At 52.8% G+C, this 18,206-nt stretch overlaps 1 pseudogene; it reads left to right on the plus strand.

Moving 5' to 3' along the window:
• Nucleotides 1-241: 241 nt before the first annotated feature.
• On the plus strand, nucleotides 242-16,238 carry LOC131999275 (membrane progestin receptor gamma-like; annotated as a pseudogene).
• The last annotated feature ends 1,968 nt before the right edge of the window (nucleotides 16,239-18,206 follow it).

Raw genomic sequence — 18,206 nt, forward strand, 5'->3', positions numbered from 1 at the left:
CGTTCTCCTTCTCTTCTGCCGGCTCCCCGCTCTGCTGGTCGTCTGGCAGAGGCAAGCTCAGAATCTGGCCTCGGGCCTCTGCTGTCGTGCAGGCCGGCATCAGGCTGACCGCACGCCATGCCCCAACACCTTTGGACCAGGCTCTCCCAAGCCCATCCTTGTCTACCACTAACCCAGGCTCCACGCTGCGTCCAGCCCTGTGACTGAGACTGTCCCTCCCATCCCTCCCCACGACCCCAGCATGCACATCCATACTCCCCCTCCCGTAGTGCCTCACCTGGCTCCTGGTTCCACCCTGACCTGGTCTCTCAAGGCAGAATCTGTAAATGACCCTCAGGTTCCCCTCCCTCCCATGCCCCTGCCATCCTGTCCATTAGTTAGTTCAGGTGAGTCTCTTCCCCATATTCCTCGGATGGCTCCCAGACCTGGGCTTTGCTCCGACCTTCCCACCTCTCCCCTACACCCTGACCACAGCCTCCTCTCTGTCTCCTGCCCCTCCCCCACGCCTGCCCACTCTCCTCCCCGCACAGGGTTCTCTAAACCTTCTGACCATGACTCCCCTCCCACTTAAGACCCAGTTACCCCAGATGAAGTTCAAACTCCTTAGTCCAGAGGCTTCCGGAGCCCTTGATCACCTGCCCAGACTCGTGCTAAGAGCAGGCATTTGGTAACCCCCACTAGACAGCACCAGAGAATCATCATGGGGTGGGGGGGACGGCATCCTGCAATACCTGTTTGTGGTCCAGCTGCCTTCAGCTCCTCAGCCTTGGACGAGTTTCTGAGCCTCACTAAGCCCCATCGTATCCTCTTCAGACACGAAGATGAGCTGAGTGTTGCAGGTGAGGTGCACAGCACAGTGCCTGGCTCTTAGCCTCCGAGGGGAGCCATTACCACAGCTGTGTCCTTGACCTTGACATCAGTCCCTGGGATGGCGGCTCTTATGATACCCGCACTACAGGTGAGAATAATGAGGCACCATGAAGGGAAGTGATCAGGTCACGTGGCGTGTAAATGGCACAGCCATCTGGTTCAAACCATAGCCACTGGGTCAGCCAGCACCTGAACTGTCTCATTTCCTATCACTGGCTTTCTGGATTTGTTACTTCCTCGGGGTCTGGTACACTCCCATAGGTTTCACCTGGGAACTTACCCTTTCAGTCCCTGCAAGCCTTTCAATGCTGGGCTCCCACCGTGGCTTCCTCCGAGGCCCCAGACCGGGGCCTATGGCTTCCACCTCAGCTCCCTACCCCTTTGTCCACAGCTACCTCTCCTTCCTGTTCTCGCTTCTATCCTGTGGAAACCCGCAGTCCCCTGGGGATGGTGTTTGCTTCTGCTTCCTCCCTGCTTTCCAGCTGTTCCTCCCTCTAGGCCATCCTATGCAATTTTGCAAGGTTTGGCTGTCTTAATCCCTCACTCAGAAACCTTCCATGACTCCCGATGGCCTCAAGAGGATGTTTACTTTCCTTAGTCTGGAATCCAAAGCTGCCTCTTTTCCTGCACCCCGGAATGCCCTCTAAAGGGATCTGAGCATCAATACGATGTATGTGTGGGTGTGGGGGGCGGGTCCCCACACCACCTCAAGCATTTCTCCGACAGCAGGTGGGGGTCCTACAATTCCGCTCATTTCTGACACGGTCCTGGGGACCATATCCGTTTCCACAGGTGAAGAGTTCGGTCCCCCAAGACTGCCCCCAGCCCCGCCAATGCCAGACACAAATCCGGGTTGTTACAGACTGAATATACACCCGGGGCTCCATGACCCTGGCTCTGAGAGGTCAAGGAAACATTTTATGCACTCGCTTACCAGCTGACTATAAGGGATCAAAGTCAGGAACAGCCAGTTGGAAGAGATGCGCAGGGCAGGGTGTGGGGAAGGGCTCGGAGCATGGGTGTCCTCGGAGCACGCCCCCCTCCCTGAATCACCAAATGGTCACCAACCGGGAAGCTCTCTGAACCTCCATTTGGGTTTTTATGGAGACTTCATTCATCAGGATTGATGAAATCATTGGCCATAGGCCTTCCCCTCCCAGAGTTCAGGGCTGTGGGGCTGGAAGTTCCAACCCTCACGTAACAGGGTTGGTTCTCCTGACAACCAGGTCCCAAGCTTCAGGTACTTTCCAAGTCACCTCATTCACATAACTAAAGACAACTTCCTTGCTCTCCTGGCTTAGGAAGTTCCACAGGTTTTCATGCTCTCTGCCTGGAACAGTGGAAAAGACCAAATGTCTATTTCTTACTAGAAGTCATTTGGCTTCCACTGCCTTTTTGGGCAGGATCTGCGGCTCCTCTGCTCCTGTGTCGCCTGCGGAGCTTGGCGTGCCTCTCAGCCCCCACCAACATACCCAGAGTGAATGCATCCTGGGCCAGAGGAGACTCTTCCACTCCAGATCAGTCTGGGGAAGAGTCTATCCCCCAGGAGGCACTTCCAAGTGGACGTCCCATAGGCAGCCTGCTGATTCCTAGCTCTTTCTGCCTTTGTCGCCCAGGGAAACACCACCTGGCTGGGACCCGACCCCATCTGTCCAATGGGGTCAGAGGGAGAGCTTGACCTTGGTGCGGCCGAGGCCCGGGTCAGCCCTGAGCTGGGATTCCGGTGTTCTCTGGGTCTTAACAGGTGACCATAGGTTGGACCCTCGAGGCCCTGGATGGACAGGTCTGTGGCTGTCTCTCCCAGAGGAGACCTGGTGAGGGTCGCTGGGGAAGCCTTCTGGGCCAGGTCCCTGGACACACGTGCTCCCTTTGAAAAGGACGGTGATGTCTGTTCTTTCAAAGGAAAGCTGCGGCAGACGGGTCTCCCAAGGGCCCTTCGGGAACCCTCCTGTCCCATATTCCCAAACCTAAAGCAATGAAATGCCAAAGGCTAGCCTTTCACACTCACTTCTCAGCTGGCCTGTCCCCCAGCCCACTGATACCATATGCCTCCTCGCCTTGGCAAGGCCCCTTTCTCCCTGCAACGTCCATCTTTCCACGAGGGATGCACTGTGTCATAGGCACACTAAGAAAAGCTGGGCACCCTCAGGGGTCATCATGGACCAGAGCTTGGGGATCAGAGTGGGGCTGTCCCTGAACTGCCTCAGGTGGAAGCTTGGCTTTGCCGCTTTCTAGCTGCGTGCCCCCCAGGTGGGTTGCTAACCCTCTCTGTGCCCTTGCACCGTCCTCTGTAAATGAGGACAAGGGCAGGGTTTGTGGTAGGGGTGATTGTCAGGATTGTGTGTTACCCAGTGTAAAGCCCTGGGGCGATGCTGGGCTCATTCTGGGGGGAGGGTTGGGGTAGGCAGAGAAGAGAGGGAGGGTGTTGGGGGGTAGAGGGACAAGGCGCAAGCCAGGTGTGGTGGCCGGGCTCAGCCACAGGCTGGGTCGGGCTTCCCAGAAGAAGCCATGCTACGGCCTAGCTGCCAGCCCAAGGCTGTTTTTTTCCTCCCCAGGCTTAGCCATCACATAGTCGGCCTATTCCCTCCCAGATGTAATGGTGTGCACCACCTTCTATGACTACTACGTGCCCTTGGCCGTGCTGAACACCGTTCTCCACACTGGCCTCTCCTGCTGCTCCAGGTACCCGGCCAATGGGCCTCAGTCGGGCAGTGGGGGATGCTCCAGGGAAGGGACGCTCAGAAACCTGGGGCTCAGCTCCAGCCCCGCTTCCCAGGCAGCCATCCGGGGCATCTGAGGGACTCCACACTTGGCTTAACGCTCTGCTGTCACTGTCTTGAAATGTGTAATGATTTTGAACAAGAGGTCCCGCACTTTCCTTCTGGCCTGGGCTCTACGAATGATGAAGCTAGACGGGTTGCAGGGCGGGTCACTTGTTTAGCCTTCTTGAACCTCGGTTTGCTCATCTGTAAAATGGGGCCCACACACCTACCTACCTTGTGAGATGGATGTGAGGGTTGCAGAGAACGTGCCCCACACGCCTGGCCCAGAGGTGGTGCCCCATCAAGTGGGCAGTCTGCTGGCGGTGACCGAGCAGGCCCATGTCTAGACGCATGCACTCGCTGGCTGATGACATTCAGGTGTCCGTCGTGTCCCCGGGAAAGCCCCGTGGCTGTGAGTCTCACGCACATGCCTGGCTCTCATTCCCTCTGGTTTCTCCCTCCCACTCAAGAAAGCTCATTGGAGTGTGAGCTTTACTAAGCTCTTGTAAAAGCCAACTGCCCACATTTCTGCTTCCCTAAATGATTTAGGGAACCTCTTCCAATGGTAGTGTTGGGGGGACAGCCCTGTCTGGATGGGGCCGGGGTGCTGGGTGCTGGCCGGGCTGGGGGCTCTCAGGGGTGGCTTAGGAAAGGGTTCATGGGAGGCTGCCAGGTTGCACCCAATCCTCTAACCCCATCCTCAGTTCCAGGGAGCCGGGCGGAGGCTCCCCATTGAACCACTGTGCCCCCGCCCCAGGAGGAAAAGGAGGGGCAGGGAAGCTTCTGTACCTTGTCTGTAATGACTGTGGCTCTCCCTTTCCTCAGGTGACACTTGGGTGTCGTGAGACTGAAGGCAGGCAGGTTTCACAAACTGGACAAGCTGGTTTTCTGTAAAAAATGGAAGAATAGAGATTCTTAAAGAGCATCAAGAACACCTGCCCCAGCTGGTCTCCACTTGCCTGTCTTGAGACCGGTTGGGAGCACGGAGTTGCTTTGCGTGGGAGGGCGTCTCATTTCTAGACCCAGGGTCAACATGAAGGTTTATTCTCCCACGAAAACAAGCCTGGGGAGGGAGTGGGAGCTGAACTCTCTTCTCTGTCTCTGGAAATGCAGAGCCCCCCTACAGCTGTGTGGACAAGGGGTCTGCCCCCTCTGGACTGGGTTACTCTTGCCTTCTCCCCACTTCATCAAGGACGCCTATCAAGTAGAAACTCTCTTTGGAGTGCAGCCTCTGTGCCAGGCTGGAGCTTCGACGGATGATAGGGAGGAGGAGACTGGGCCCTGCCTGGGGTGAGACAAGGCATGACACACATATAAAAGTAACCTGGATGTCAGCAACAATCCAGGAGAGATGAAGTGTGGCCTGGAGGTGTGGGGCCCAGATGTGTGGACACACCTAGCTCTGGTCCCTGGAGGAGTCATAATCCTGTCTGGTTAGCTCCTGTTGGCTGTGTAGCTGAGATCTTTGGAATTTGGGATTGGAGAGAGGTGAGCACTGTGGGCTGAGGAGGCATGGAAGGCTCCATGAGTGTTGAAGAGACAGTCCCAGGGTTCATAGGAACCTGTTTTCCTAGGAATCCCCAGTGCAACTTAGCTTAGCTGCCTGTTTTCCTAGGAATCCCCAGTGCAAGTTAGCTTAGCTGCCTTTTTTTTTCCCTTAAAGCTTCCTGAATCATCTATAAGCCACCTGGGTGGATGGTTTTTATCAGGCCAGAAGTCCATCCTCGTTGTTAATAAAAAATGGGTCTTCTGGATGTGGCATGCCTGTTACCTTTGGACACATTTATTTGGCAGAGCAGGCTGGCCAGAAATCTCTTGATGCCTGTGTTTGGAGAGTTCTCCCTTGTCAATGAAATGGATTATTTCTGTTTATTTATGGGACACATCTGTTGCTATTCTAGTATCCAACCTTTCATCCACCCACCTTCTCGTTCACCATCCCCCTTCCTAACCAGCACCTATCCATCCATCTACCCACCCATTCACCCATCCTTCCACCCAACCAGCCATCTATCCACCCATCTACCCACCCAACCCCACCATCCATCCATTCATCCACCTTCCTATCCACTCATCCATCCATCTACTCAACCACCCACCCACTCATCCACCCATACATCCACCTTCCATCCATCCATCCATCCATCCAACCAACCAAACAACCAGCCAGCAAACCAGTCAACCAACCAACTAACCAACCACTCACTCAACATTCCTTAAATGCCTACCATACTCCAGGCATTATATTAAGATCTGGGAATAGCAGGAGGAGTGAGGCACAGCCCTTGTCCTGAGAGAGCACCCAGTGTGGTAGTCAAAGCCAACTGTAGAACCCCCAAAAGCTCAGATGGGGTCATCATTTTCTCTAAGGACCAGACGAATTGGCATATAGAGTATAGTGGTACAGAATGTAATATATGCAAATAATGGTAATACAAAATGACACCTGCTTTGATACACAAAGTTCTGCAGAGCAGTACTGGGACAGAGTATTGAGGGAGGTTGAACACCTGAGCTGGAGAGGAGGGATAGGCTGTTGGGACAGAGCACACAGCCTGCACAGGGGGAGGGGGCCGGAGAAGACGGCCCTGGGCAGCAGCAGGGGGCTTCAGAGTTTCTGGAGCTGCACAGCTGGAAGGAGAAGAGTGGCTAGAGAGGGTCTCTGACAGTGGCTGGGATTTGACGTGCCTCGTGTGCCCTGCCGTGGCCCGGTCCTGTGCTGGTGAAGGACAGTGATCTCTGCAGGAGGGCCATGCCAAGAAGTGCTTCCAGGTGTGTCCATGGCTGCTGGTGTGGGTGCCTGTGTTGGAATAGATGCCAATGAAGGGGGTGAGAGGCAGAGGGGGATATCCCATCAGAGGGCCCTTTGGTGTCCCTTCTCGCCTGGTCCTCTTCCCTTTCTTGTTTTCATTCCCTTTTTCGTCTTCAGTGTCGGAGGAGCGAGAAAGCTGGCTCCTGGACCAAGACAGACTCAGCCCCTATTCACTTGAGGAGAAGCAGGTGGAGAGAAGGGCCAGGGCCCCGTGGGGTCCCGGATTTCATGGACTTCTGGCTTCACCTTAAACAAGGACATCTGAGATGTCTCTGGGTGTCCTATCATGCTAAGGCTTCAGAGTCTTTTACAAGATTTCTCTCCTCATCTTCCTCCTCCCGTAAGCCCACCCTCCCTCCGCCCTGGGCTCCATCAATCCATGGTGTGGCCAGGAGTGCCAGAGAACCGCCATCTCCTTCCCTGAGCAAGAAGCAGACCTCAGACGTCCTGGGAGATTTTTATTCACGTGCTTACTAGAATGTCATGGTCTAAGTGACGTTCATTCCATTATACCACCTGTCCTTGAGGTCAGTCTCCACATAGAGCACTGTGGACTCCCTTGAATCTAGTTCAAATGAATGTTCCAGAACCCCGCCTGCTGCTTCTGTAGCATTTGAGAAGGGAGATGAGGGAACACATGACCTCTCTGTGGCTCTCAGAGCAAGATGGGGTGACAGAGACCTGGCCTGCTCATCCCGCTGGACACCCAGAAGCCCAGCAAGGCATTCTCACTCCATTAGGGACATCGGTCACCCAGAGTTTGCTGTCCATCACAAGTCCTCGTATTCACTCATCCAGGGCATCCACATGTTGTTTTGTTTTGACAAATAGTTGCCCGGTGAAATGCCCTGTGGTCAGTGCTGTGAGGAAGAGAGATGACTTCATCCCTGGTGGAAAGTGGGCTGTGCCATGAGAGCCATGCCGGGGCGGTGGGTGGAGCTATGACCCCCCCCCCCCCCCGCAGACCAGGGAAGGGGTTCGGAGGTCAGAGCTGGAGGCAGGAGGCTCACTGGCAGTCAGGGGATCTGAGGGCTCAGCCAGATGAAAACGTGCTACTAGACCCAGGGGCCAGCATGTGGAAATGTCCGTGTACCTGCGATGTCACCCACACAATAAAACAGCCATAAACGCACCACACACACACACACACACACACACCCCTTTGCAACAGAATATTTCCAAAGGCCCACTGGTCAAGCACTGGTTCCAGAATTTGCTTGCACCTCCTGCCAGCTTTGTTGCAACAAGATTTATCAGCTTCTAGAACAGACCCTCTCCTTGTGGATGGTGGAAGCTTCTGCCAAAATCCAGGGCTTCCTGCCAACCTGGCTCTCGGCAGATGAGGCCTGACTTCCTGTAAACTTGTCTCTCCACTGGGCTTTGCACGAACGGGCTTACCAGGCTGGGCTTTGGAGATTGGAGGGGAGGAGGGCAACCAGAGCTTTCTTGGGAGGATTCTGTGGCTCCTGCCTCTCCTTCCCGGAATCTCTGGCTGGGGCGACACTGTGTGGCTAACTGTGGAATTGCACCCTTGGTAGAGGGAGGCTCCTCTCTGTGACTGCGGGGCCCTTCTGCCTTTTACTCTCTCTTGCTGGCTCTCTTCAGTTCTGCTTTTTCTCCTTTTTTTTTTTTTTTCCCCCTGTAGACTTGGCTCTGCAGATGGAGAAGCTGGTTTGTCTGCCCCTGGGGAAGCACTTTACCAGGCCGGGGGAAATGTTGTCTCAAGTCACAGGAAATCCATGGTTTGGGGATTGGTTTGGCCCTCACCAGCCAGAGCCAGCTTTCTTCCTGTGTAAGTGGTCACAGAAAGAGTGTGCTTTCGTAGTGAGCCCCTTAGAGCCCAGAAAGGATAGATGGTGTGACCATGCCTGGGAGAGGGGGGAGCGGGCTTGTGGTTGGAGTGGGTTGGCCAGGGTAGGCTGTGAAGGCTGTTGGGACAGGCTCTGGCTGTGGGGGGCAATGGGAGCGTGTCCTATTTTCTCCCTGGGGCAGCACAGGTATGGGCAAGGATGAAGGCTGGGTAGTGGTCTGAGGCTGGCTCAGCCTGCAGGAGGGGTGGGGGTGTGAAACTTGGAAACCAGACCATGCTGGGTGTAAATCTTAGCTCTGCCTCTTATTAGCTCATCTGACTTTAGGCAAGTCTCCCAGAACCCATCTGTTCCCTCCTGCTCCTGTTCCCTGGCACAGCATAGCTCTAAGGTGGGAATGGAGAGAGAATGAATCCCTCTACACACCTTTTATTAAAAGCTTCCATTTATCTGTTCCTCTGTGACGTGAGCAACTCCTTGCAAATATGGATTATCAAATCCTTGCAACAAGCCCGTGAGGGGGAACAGTTGTGGTCCCTGTGTTACATGCGAGGACTTTGGGGTACAAAGAGGTTACCTAACCTGCTGGGGATCGCATGATCACGGAGGACTGAGGCAGGGCTCAAACCCGGGCTGTCCAGGTCAGACACTGCCTGTGCATCATGGCCTGGTGTTGGCCTCACCTCTCCCAAGGCTGGTGGTTTACTCCAAGGCCGGGGGTGGGGGTCTCCTTTGGGAAGATGATAAGTTGAGGTCCCTTATTTTTTTTCCTCCTTTTTCTTCAGCTTCTCTTGCTTCTCTACCCCATTCTTGTCTGTGTTTCTCTGACTTAGGACAGGGTCAGGAAAGGAGAGACACGAACACATGCTTGAAAGTTGGAGTTTATCCCTGGAGTCTGTGGGGCTTCCCTGGGGCCCACGGCAGCTGCCTCTTACTCTGGAGCAGGGATCTTCAGGCTTGGCTTACCCGAGGGCTGGACAAACATATCAGCCTGGGGCACATGAGGGTCCCCTGATGGCTCAGGGGGCGGATGTGGGAGTCTCTGCACTGTCCCACACCAAAGGACATGGGGAGCAGAGGGCTTTGAAGTCAGGTGACTGCACTGGCAGTGGGGACAGGAGTGACCTGGCCAGGGACCAAGGGCCTGGGCTGGGTGGAGCCTCAGGTTGTGTTTGGTGGGGAAAAGGGCAGGCTGTGGGCTGGGACAGGGTGTCTGGGGAACAAGGGAGGGGAGCGGTGGTGGGACATGGATTCCATCCCCTCTGGAGAGTGTGCTGAGGGGCAGGACTGTCCGGAAGGGCCTCCCTGGTCTGACTCACTACCCCAGGGCAGCCATCCCACCAGTCTTGGCACCCTGACTCTGCGCACCATCTTTGTGGGGACCCCTGTGGGCACAGAGAGAGGACCCAGCTACACTGTGGTATTGAAGCAGGGACCTGCCCTGTACCGTGGCCTGGGGCCTGAGCACCCCTAACCCGAGCCCAGTGCGGAGATCTCCCTGCTCCTCGCCTGTCCTCCTGGTACCCAGCCTGCCATCTGGGCTGCCCCACTCCCCTCACCCTGGGCTGCCGGCCCCACCCCAGCGGGGCCCAAGCCAGCTGAGGCCCTGTCAGCCTCCGTCTGGGAGGCCTGGCCCTCTCTACCACAGTCAGCACCACTCATTTTAAGGTTTGCTTCATCTTTGGACTGGAGGGGGGTTGATGAAGTAGAGGAGGAAAGGCCACATTTACTCAGTTTCCCTAGGCCAGTGTCCCTGGGTGCGGCACTAAGGATTCCAGAACATCTCCAAGTCACTCAACACTTCCCTGAAGCCAGGGCTTCTGCACAGAGGTCACCTGGGCAGCTCTGACTAGTCAGACATCTTGTCTTTCCCAGACGTGCTCGCCCCAGGGGCCTGTGCCTGGGGGCCGCCCACGCCCCACATGTCTTCCTATCCTGTTGTTACTAGACTTCGAAAAGACTCTTTGGCATTTAGATAACTTGCCTCTTGAAGGGCCTTCCCAGCCCAGTACCTCCTTTCTGGCTTCTTTGGACACCATTGCTTCTCATGAGGCAGCCCCAGGAGATGGTTTCCCCCGAGGCCGTTCCACATGCAGCTATCGTGGCAGGAGAAGTAGGCGAGGCCAGTGGAGAAGCTGCTGGCCTCAAGAGGAAGGTTGCCCAAGAGACTTGCCTTCTTTCTGTTGATGACTTGCCCTCGGTTATGCATAATGTGCATGCGCGTGTGTCACTTACTGAAACTGTTTTCATTCCCATTTCTTCCCCCTTTTCCTTTCCTGGTCTAGGTTTCTTGAAATCCAGAAGTCCGGGCTCTGTAAGATGCTTCGTGTCCTCACCTTTGCTAATCCCTACACCTCGGACTCCCTTCCCATCTTCTACAGGGTAAGAGCCAGGCTCCGTCTTTTCCCTGCCTGTTGGCATTGCCAGGACCCTGCCGTTTCCTGAGCTCCTGGGGGTCAGAGCGCCATGCTAGTCACTGCAAGGCACACGGGAGTCGAGAACTTCCTTACTAGCGGTACAGAGTAGTTAGGAGACAGAAGGAACATAGACGCTGTGACAGACCACAGGCGATGCATCAGTGGCCAGCACTGACTCGGGGCTCAGAAGTAATCATGGAGGGCTGCAAAGGGGAGGCAGCCTGGGGTTTAGTGGAGGGACCAGGAGAGCTGCCTCTGGAGGCAGATCTCTAATATGTACTCACTGTAGGATGTTGACAAGTTATGTACTGTCTCTGTGCCTCAGTTTCTCTCAGCTGTAAAATAGGCATGGTAGTAACACCTCAGTCCATCAGTCTGTGGGAATGATTTCTTGAGAGAACATATAAAATGCTAGCCGGTGACAAGTGTCCAATAAACCCATTATGTATTATCATCAATTAACATACTAGTAGCAAAGGAAAAAGTATGAATGGGGGTCTTAGGATAGCTGGGGATTAGGCATAGCACAGGTAAGAGAACAGGAAGAGGGTGTGGGAGGGGCACAAGAAGGGGGAGAGTCCAGTCACTCTCACATTAGATGGACCTGATTTCAAATCCCAGTCCCACTCCTCACTGGCTGTGTGACCTTAGGCAATCCACATAACCTCTCTGAGCCTCGGTTTCCTCATCTGTAAATGAGGCCAACATCCTGCACAGGGGATGGAGAGGGTTCATTTAATCCGCAGATCTGAAGGGCTCAGCCATGTCTGGAACGTGGCCTGCATCCAGTGAGTGGATTTCCTCTCCCAGGGCAGCCTGAGGTTTGATGCCTGAAGCAGGGACAGAACAGGGAGGGTCAGAGCAGGCTCCACCTGTGTGGGCCCGGGGGAGATTCCCCTGATTCTTCCCGGAGGACAGAGAACACGCACAGGAAACCGGAGCAGAGAACAGGCTGGTCCCACGCCCCCCCAAATCACACAGCAGAGGTCCACATTACGGACACGGTGTGCTCCTGGTGCCTGGCTGTGGTAGATGGTGGGCAGTGGGGCGGGGAGGTCTCATCCTGAATCACAATGATGCGGACACAGGTTCTGGAATCAGCCTGCCTGGATCCAGATCCCGAGGTCCCTGCTCATTCGCGGTTTGCATGTCACCCTCTGGCCTGGCTTCCTCATTGGCAAAATGGGAAGCTAGAGTCTGCCTCATGGTAATTGTTGAGGCAGGGCTGATGAAATCACGCAAGAAAGGGGCTGGCCCTGTGATCCAGGTTAGTGGCCGCTGCTGTCACTTTTCACAAAGATAATACAAAAACGATGCTTAACTCTTACACAGCATCCTGACCGTAATTAGTACATTTTTTGATGACTCAGAAGGCCTTCCAGGGATTTCTGGGCCTTAAAGCTGTAATTAGGAACATGAAAGCAGGCGACGTGCTGGTGGGAGGTGAGTTCAAGGGTGAATAGACCACTTTTACTATACTTACCCTTTACCCCCAGACAGTAGAGTAGCAATAGGTCTGCTAGGGTTTTTCTTTTCCTTCATTTCTTTCCTAAATAACCCAAAAGTCTTCATGAGCATTTGGAGGATGAAAATACAGTTGCCCTGGGTCTCGGATGATCACAGTCAGGATGGGAATTCTGCTCCCCCAGTCTCTGAGACATCCCTTTCCAAGCCACCGACCTGAGGCATGAAGGCCTTGGCCTGCGGCGGCGTCCACACATGTGCACAGAGATGCCTTGAGGGCCTCCCACAAGACCTCCTGCTTCCTTAACTACCCCCAGCTGTTCCTGCTGCCTGGGGAGGGGGCACAGAACAAAGCCATCTTGAACCACCAGACGCACATGGCCATGACCCTCCTGGCCTCTTCTACTCCACACACCTGCCAGAGCGCCTGGCACCCTGTCGCTTCGACTACATCAGTGAGTGTGTGTGTGGCGGGGGGTGGGCCTGTGGCCCGGGGTCCTCCAACCCAGAGACAGATGCCAGTGTGTGCAGTGTGAAGGGGAAGCAGGGTCAGGGAGAGCAGAATTCCTCAGGAGCTTGTTTAGGAGCAGGCCAGGGGGAGTGGAACTGGAGGCCGGTTGTATGCAGCCGGCAGATGGCAGGGGAGGGTGGGGGAGAGCAGGTGGGTCTAGGATGCTGAGCCACTCCTATGGGCTGTGGGGCCCCGGGAGTGCCTTTCTTACCCAGAACATGAAATCCCATTGTTGAACAGACTCTGAGGACAGCCCTGGAGAAGAACAGGGCAGACAATGCAGTTGGCTCTGAGGCAACCAGATGGCGGGAACCGTGCTAAGGAGGGGAGAGTGTCTGTCTCATTCAGGTGGGCGCAGTGGGGCCAGGAGGCCTGGTAGAGAGCAGTGGTTCTCAGGTACGGCTCCCTGACTGCATTTTCTGCATCATCTGGGAACATGCAAATTCTCAGGCCCCTGCCCAGACATCCAACACCAGAAGCTTAGGGCTGGGGGCCCAGCACTGTGTCAGGCTGCGGGACTCTCCAGGGGAACCTGAGCTCATGACAGTGAGAGAACTAATGTAGTGGGGGAGGGGCCTTCCCTTCCTGTCTAGGGAAGCGGGGTGGGCACTGGCTGGACGAGGCACCCTTGAGTGCCACTTCTGGTGAGGTTGATGAGTCCTGGGAACCAGTGTTCCTTAGATAGGCTGTCATGGGCATCCAAGGGTCAGTCCCTGTTCTTGAATGGTGGGCAGGGAGCTTGGTTCTCCCCAAGCCCATTTTGCCCAGTGATTTTCCATCTCCTCCCACCTGAGACATGGCCACATTTGCTTCATTGATTCTGAGAAGACCTTCACCTCTTTGACTTACTCTCTCCTACCAGGAGGCATTGCAAAGACCAAAAGGCTGGGAGGGCAGGTTCCCCCCAAAAAGAAGGGAGATAGGGCCATGGGACCGGAACCTGCCTGCAGGAGCCATGTCCACCTCCCAGCCCCACCTAGATGAAGCAGGGGTTGTATCTGAAGTCTGGGGGCTGCGGGCAAGGTCGCCCTGGGCCTTGTTTTGCCAATGCCCTGGTTTCTTAATAATGTTTCATTCATTCGCCTTTAGTCCTATCCTCGTGGGCCTCGGGGTGCAGAGCAGAAAGACACCCCTATGAAGGATCGTTTGCCAGACAATTGTTAATGACAGATCACCAACAAGGGATTTGGAAAGTTCTCTGTCTTGCACTCATGGGGTCTGCCAGACGTGGGCCTCCCTCTCCTGTGTGGGTCAAGGTGCTGACTGGTAAGGGCCAGCTCAGAGAAAGATCTTGCACATCCTGATGGGCGGGAGGGCTGAGATCACTTTTCTTTTTCCTTTTTTTTCCCCCAAGAATCATATTCTTTTATTTTTCCAAAGTTATGATATCTAATATAAAGGCATTTGAAAAGTTTTTTTCTTAATTTTTTATTTTTTATTAACATATAATGTATTATCAGCCCCAGCGGTACAGGTCTATGAATCGCCAGGTTTACACACTTCACAGCACTCACCATAGCACATACCCTCCCCAATGTCCACAACCCCACACTCTTTCCCTTGCCCCCCTCCCCCCAGCAACACTCCGTTTGTTTAGTGAGATTAAGAGTCTCTTATTGTTTGAGATCACTTTTCTTGCCGCAGTCACACCTCAGATACATCCTGTGCCCATGGTGTTTTCTCTCTTTGGATCTCCTGCTCTGGTGGAGACGGGTCCGTGCCTCCGGAGCTCAGTTGTCACCTCTCTCTGCTTGGATGTGTGTCCTTGGAGAGCATGGCTCTCTGCTGGACAAGAAGCACTTTGCCACATCCCAAATGGATTTGGCAATCCTACCAGCCCTGAGTATAGCCTGAGGAAGGCTGGGGGAGCTCAACCCGGCACACCTTCTTCCCCAGCGGACACAGCCCGAGGGGCCGGCAGCTCCTGCCCTAAGGGGCTCACAGACCACCCACCCAAGAGGGCTTTCGCTCCCACACTCCCATTCCTGACTCTGCTTCTGCTCTGGACTGCAGGTGCCCAGGCCACTCCCTTACCGGGACACAGTTATTGAATACTTACTCTGGGGTAAGACCTGGAGGTATGACCTCTCTCTCTCTTTTTACTGAAAGAATCCTTTTTGAACTCTTGTGTTGTATCTGGGTGCTAGGATGGCTGTAACAAAGGGTCACAGACCTTGGGGCTCATACCACAGAAATGCATTTTCTCATGATTTTGGAGGCCAGGAAGCTGAGACCAAGGTCGGGGTGGGGTTGGGCTCTTCCGAGCTTCTCTCCCTGGCCTGCAGATGACTTTCTTCTCTGTCTCGCCTCATGTGGTCTTTCCTCTGTGTAGGTGCCTGCCCAGGCCCCCACCTCCTCTTCTTCGAAGATCGCCATGGGTCCAATCTAGTGACCTCATTTTAATGTAATTGTCTCTTAAAAGATCCTATTCCCAAATACGGCCACATTCTGAGATACCTGAGGTTGGGACCTCGACCTTCAGAACTGAGGAGAGGGAGATGCAAGTCAGTCCATGACACGTGCTGTCTTCTCATCTTCTGGTTTTGGAGGGTTGTCCCACACGCAGTCCTTGGGCCCTGGACAGTGGACTCCTTTCCTCACCAGCACCAACTCAGCGCGTCCCTGCCCACCCCCACCCTTGCCCCCTCTGCCGGCCAGCCAGGGTCCTGCAGGTCATGGGGAGGAAGAACCCCCTGTCATGTGTGGGATTAACCGGCGGTAGGGGACCCACCTTGTAAGTCTGGCTGGCCTCTCCTTTGGCACTGAAGTCAGAATCGGAGCTGAGGAATGCTGGCCCTGCAGAGGTGAACTTTGGCAGAACGTGAGGCCAGACCTCTTCCTGTGAAACACAGGGCTGGTGGATAAGGTGTTTGAAACATGGACTTGCTTTGCTCAATGGCCTTTTTTATTTTTCCTCACACTGCATTTTAAAAATAAATGTATTGAGGCATACTTTCCATACCAAAGAATTCCCTAATTTTAAGTATACAATTCCATGATACTTTCAGCAGACTTACCTAATTGTACAACCATCCGCATACATGAGTTTTAGAACATGACCTTCGCCCCAGTAAGATCCCTCACGCCTGTGTCCTGTTAGTCCCGATTCCTACACCCGGTCTGAAGCAACCACGAATCTACCTGTGTCTGTGCATTTGCCTTTTCTGGATATTTGATATAGACGGAATCCAACAGTACGTGGTCTTTTGTGCCTGGCTTCCTTCACCCAGGATAATATGTCGAGCCTACACGCCACAGTATAGAATCAACAGGCCATTCCTTTTTCGTTGCTGATCTTGGTGGCCTTTTCTGTGTTTGTCATAGGTCACAGTCACCAGCTGTTTTGTGTGTGTGATTCTGGCCACTCACATGCAGATGGAAGCCATCCTTCTGGACAAGACTCTGAGGAAGGAATGGCTCCTGGCACATGCCAGGCCCCTGTATTTCCCTGAGATAGCTGGAGCCACCCTTCTGTGCCTCGTCTTCAGCCTCAGCAACATAATTTATTTCTCAGCTGTTCCATATCAGATTCCCAAACCAGAATTACATAAATTACAAAAAACCAGATATAAAAATAAAACCAGAATTACATAAAAAAGAAACAGACCGTAAACTTTTCGGGCCAGATGTCAGCCTTAAGCTACCCCGTCCTAGCCTCCCTAAGCCAGCCACAGGGAACCAGTTTCCAGCGGTCTGAAATAGCTACAGTGGCTGATGTCTTGGCATTTTTGAGTGGGTTCTTGTCAATAAGGTATTGAACTGGGGACATTTCTCTAGATGTGCACTGATTTTATATTATTTTAAAAGGGGAAGATGGGTTCAAGTAAGTCCTTGTTTGGGCAGATTCTTAATATTTCATTAAGTTTTAAATTTATTTAAAATGGGTTTTTCAATCCTATTTAAACAGTTAGATGAAACATGCTGCCCTTGTAGTTTGACTGTTAAACACTTGAATGAAGCTTCACGACCCTTGTAGTATTACCCTTTGAAAATGGAACTGGCTTCAGCCTCTCCCAAGAGCTCCACAGTGGGAGAATGAGCCAGAAAGATCAGTGTAAGGAACCTGAATCAGAGGAAGTTGGGTCTGTGGGAGCTCTGGGGACAGGCGAAGCATTCCAGAAGGGAGACACCTAATTTGGGGAAGGGTCTTCTTCCTTTCCCCACCTAGTGAAGGGAATGAATAGAAAAGAGTCCTTTTTCCCACAAGTCCATTCTGCCTTATAGTGCCAATTCTCATGTCATGGGAACACCCACATGGTTGGGTGTCCATGTTGTGTTTTTTTTTTTTTTCTGTTTTCTTGTAGCCAGTTTGATGCTGCACCGTATTGTATGGTATGGGTCAAATGTGTTGTGTGCAGGAGTTGGCTGACTTAAGCCCAGTTGGCTGGGTTCATCTGTCACCTTTTAAACCTTTTAAATGGCATCACGATATTTGGGGATGTTGTACATTTGATGTCACTTCAACCTTTTAAACATGTTGCAGATGTTAGAGTTCATGTGCAGGGGATGCTAAGACCTTGTTAAGGGGTTGGTCAACTGTAGTGATTCTCAAGCTTTACCGTGAATCAGAAACCCTTGGCGGGTTTGTGACAAATGCAGATTTCCAGGCAGCGTCAGGAGATTCTGCATTTGTTGTATAAAATGTAGGTCTTTTAGAGGAGATTTGCCCTGAATCTGAGCAAGTACTCAGGTGATTCTAATGCAGAAGGGCCCCAGGCCCTTGAAGAGATGCTTTCCTCACGAATTCCAGAAGGCACTGGGCCTATCAGCTTGCTGTGATTGACCGAATTTTCAATGACCTACCACCTAAGGATGTAGCCGCTTGCTTTCTACTCTGCATGAGACTGAGCAATTTCTCATCTTTTGCATTGGGAGTTAAATTTTAGTATTTCATGGTGTTTTTGGAGAGTACAGAAATGCTGATGCAAACCAGTTTTTAACAGAGGCCCATCAACCCCTGGTCTGCACTTGCTAATGACTCAAGGGGCTGTCCATCACAAAGCAGGATCTTCTTTGCTGACTTGGGAACCCCCCGCATCTTAGAATACTCCTCTATGGTTAACAGGCCCAGAAACTCAAATGGCCTTGTGAATAGTTCATTGTCCTATCCTCTAAGGACAAGTAAAAATTTATATGGGATGAGAGTGGTCAAGAAATATGATTTCATTAGTTTTATTATCTGTTTATTTCCTCTAGGGAAGGTAGACTGATAGCATTATATGGGCTGGTAAATTTTTGGTACATTAATTGCCAGCTTCATGACAAAATTTAGTTTTTGGCAACATTAGTTAGAGGAATTTTACCCCAGCAGGGTCTGTGGGCTCCCATTTCAATTTGCTGTGACTGCAATTTTATGCTGAGAAGTGCAAAGTTTAAATACCCTATTCTAGTAATGCCAAAGACATGAAGTTTTTAAATATCTCTTAAAGAGAGTAAAATAATGTTCTTTGTTTAGCTCAGAAATAATTGAAAGACAATAGGTAATTCATTTGAAGGACATTTAAATTATTTGATTTTTGGTTATGTGGCTTTTCTGCCGCACTTCACAATGGAAAAAGAAAT

Source organism: Mustela nigripes, chromosome 13, assembly GCF_022355385.1.
Source record: "Mustela nigripes isolate SB6536 chromosome 13, MUSNIG.SB6536, whole genome shotgun sequence".
In the NCBI taxonomy this organism is placed as follows: Eukaryota; Metazoa; Chordata; class Mammalia; order Carnivora; family Mustelidae; genus Mustela; species Mustela nigripes.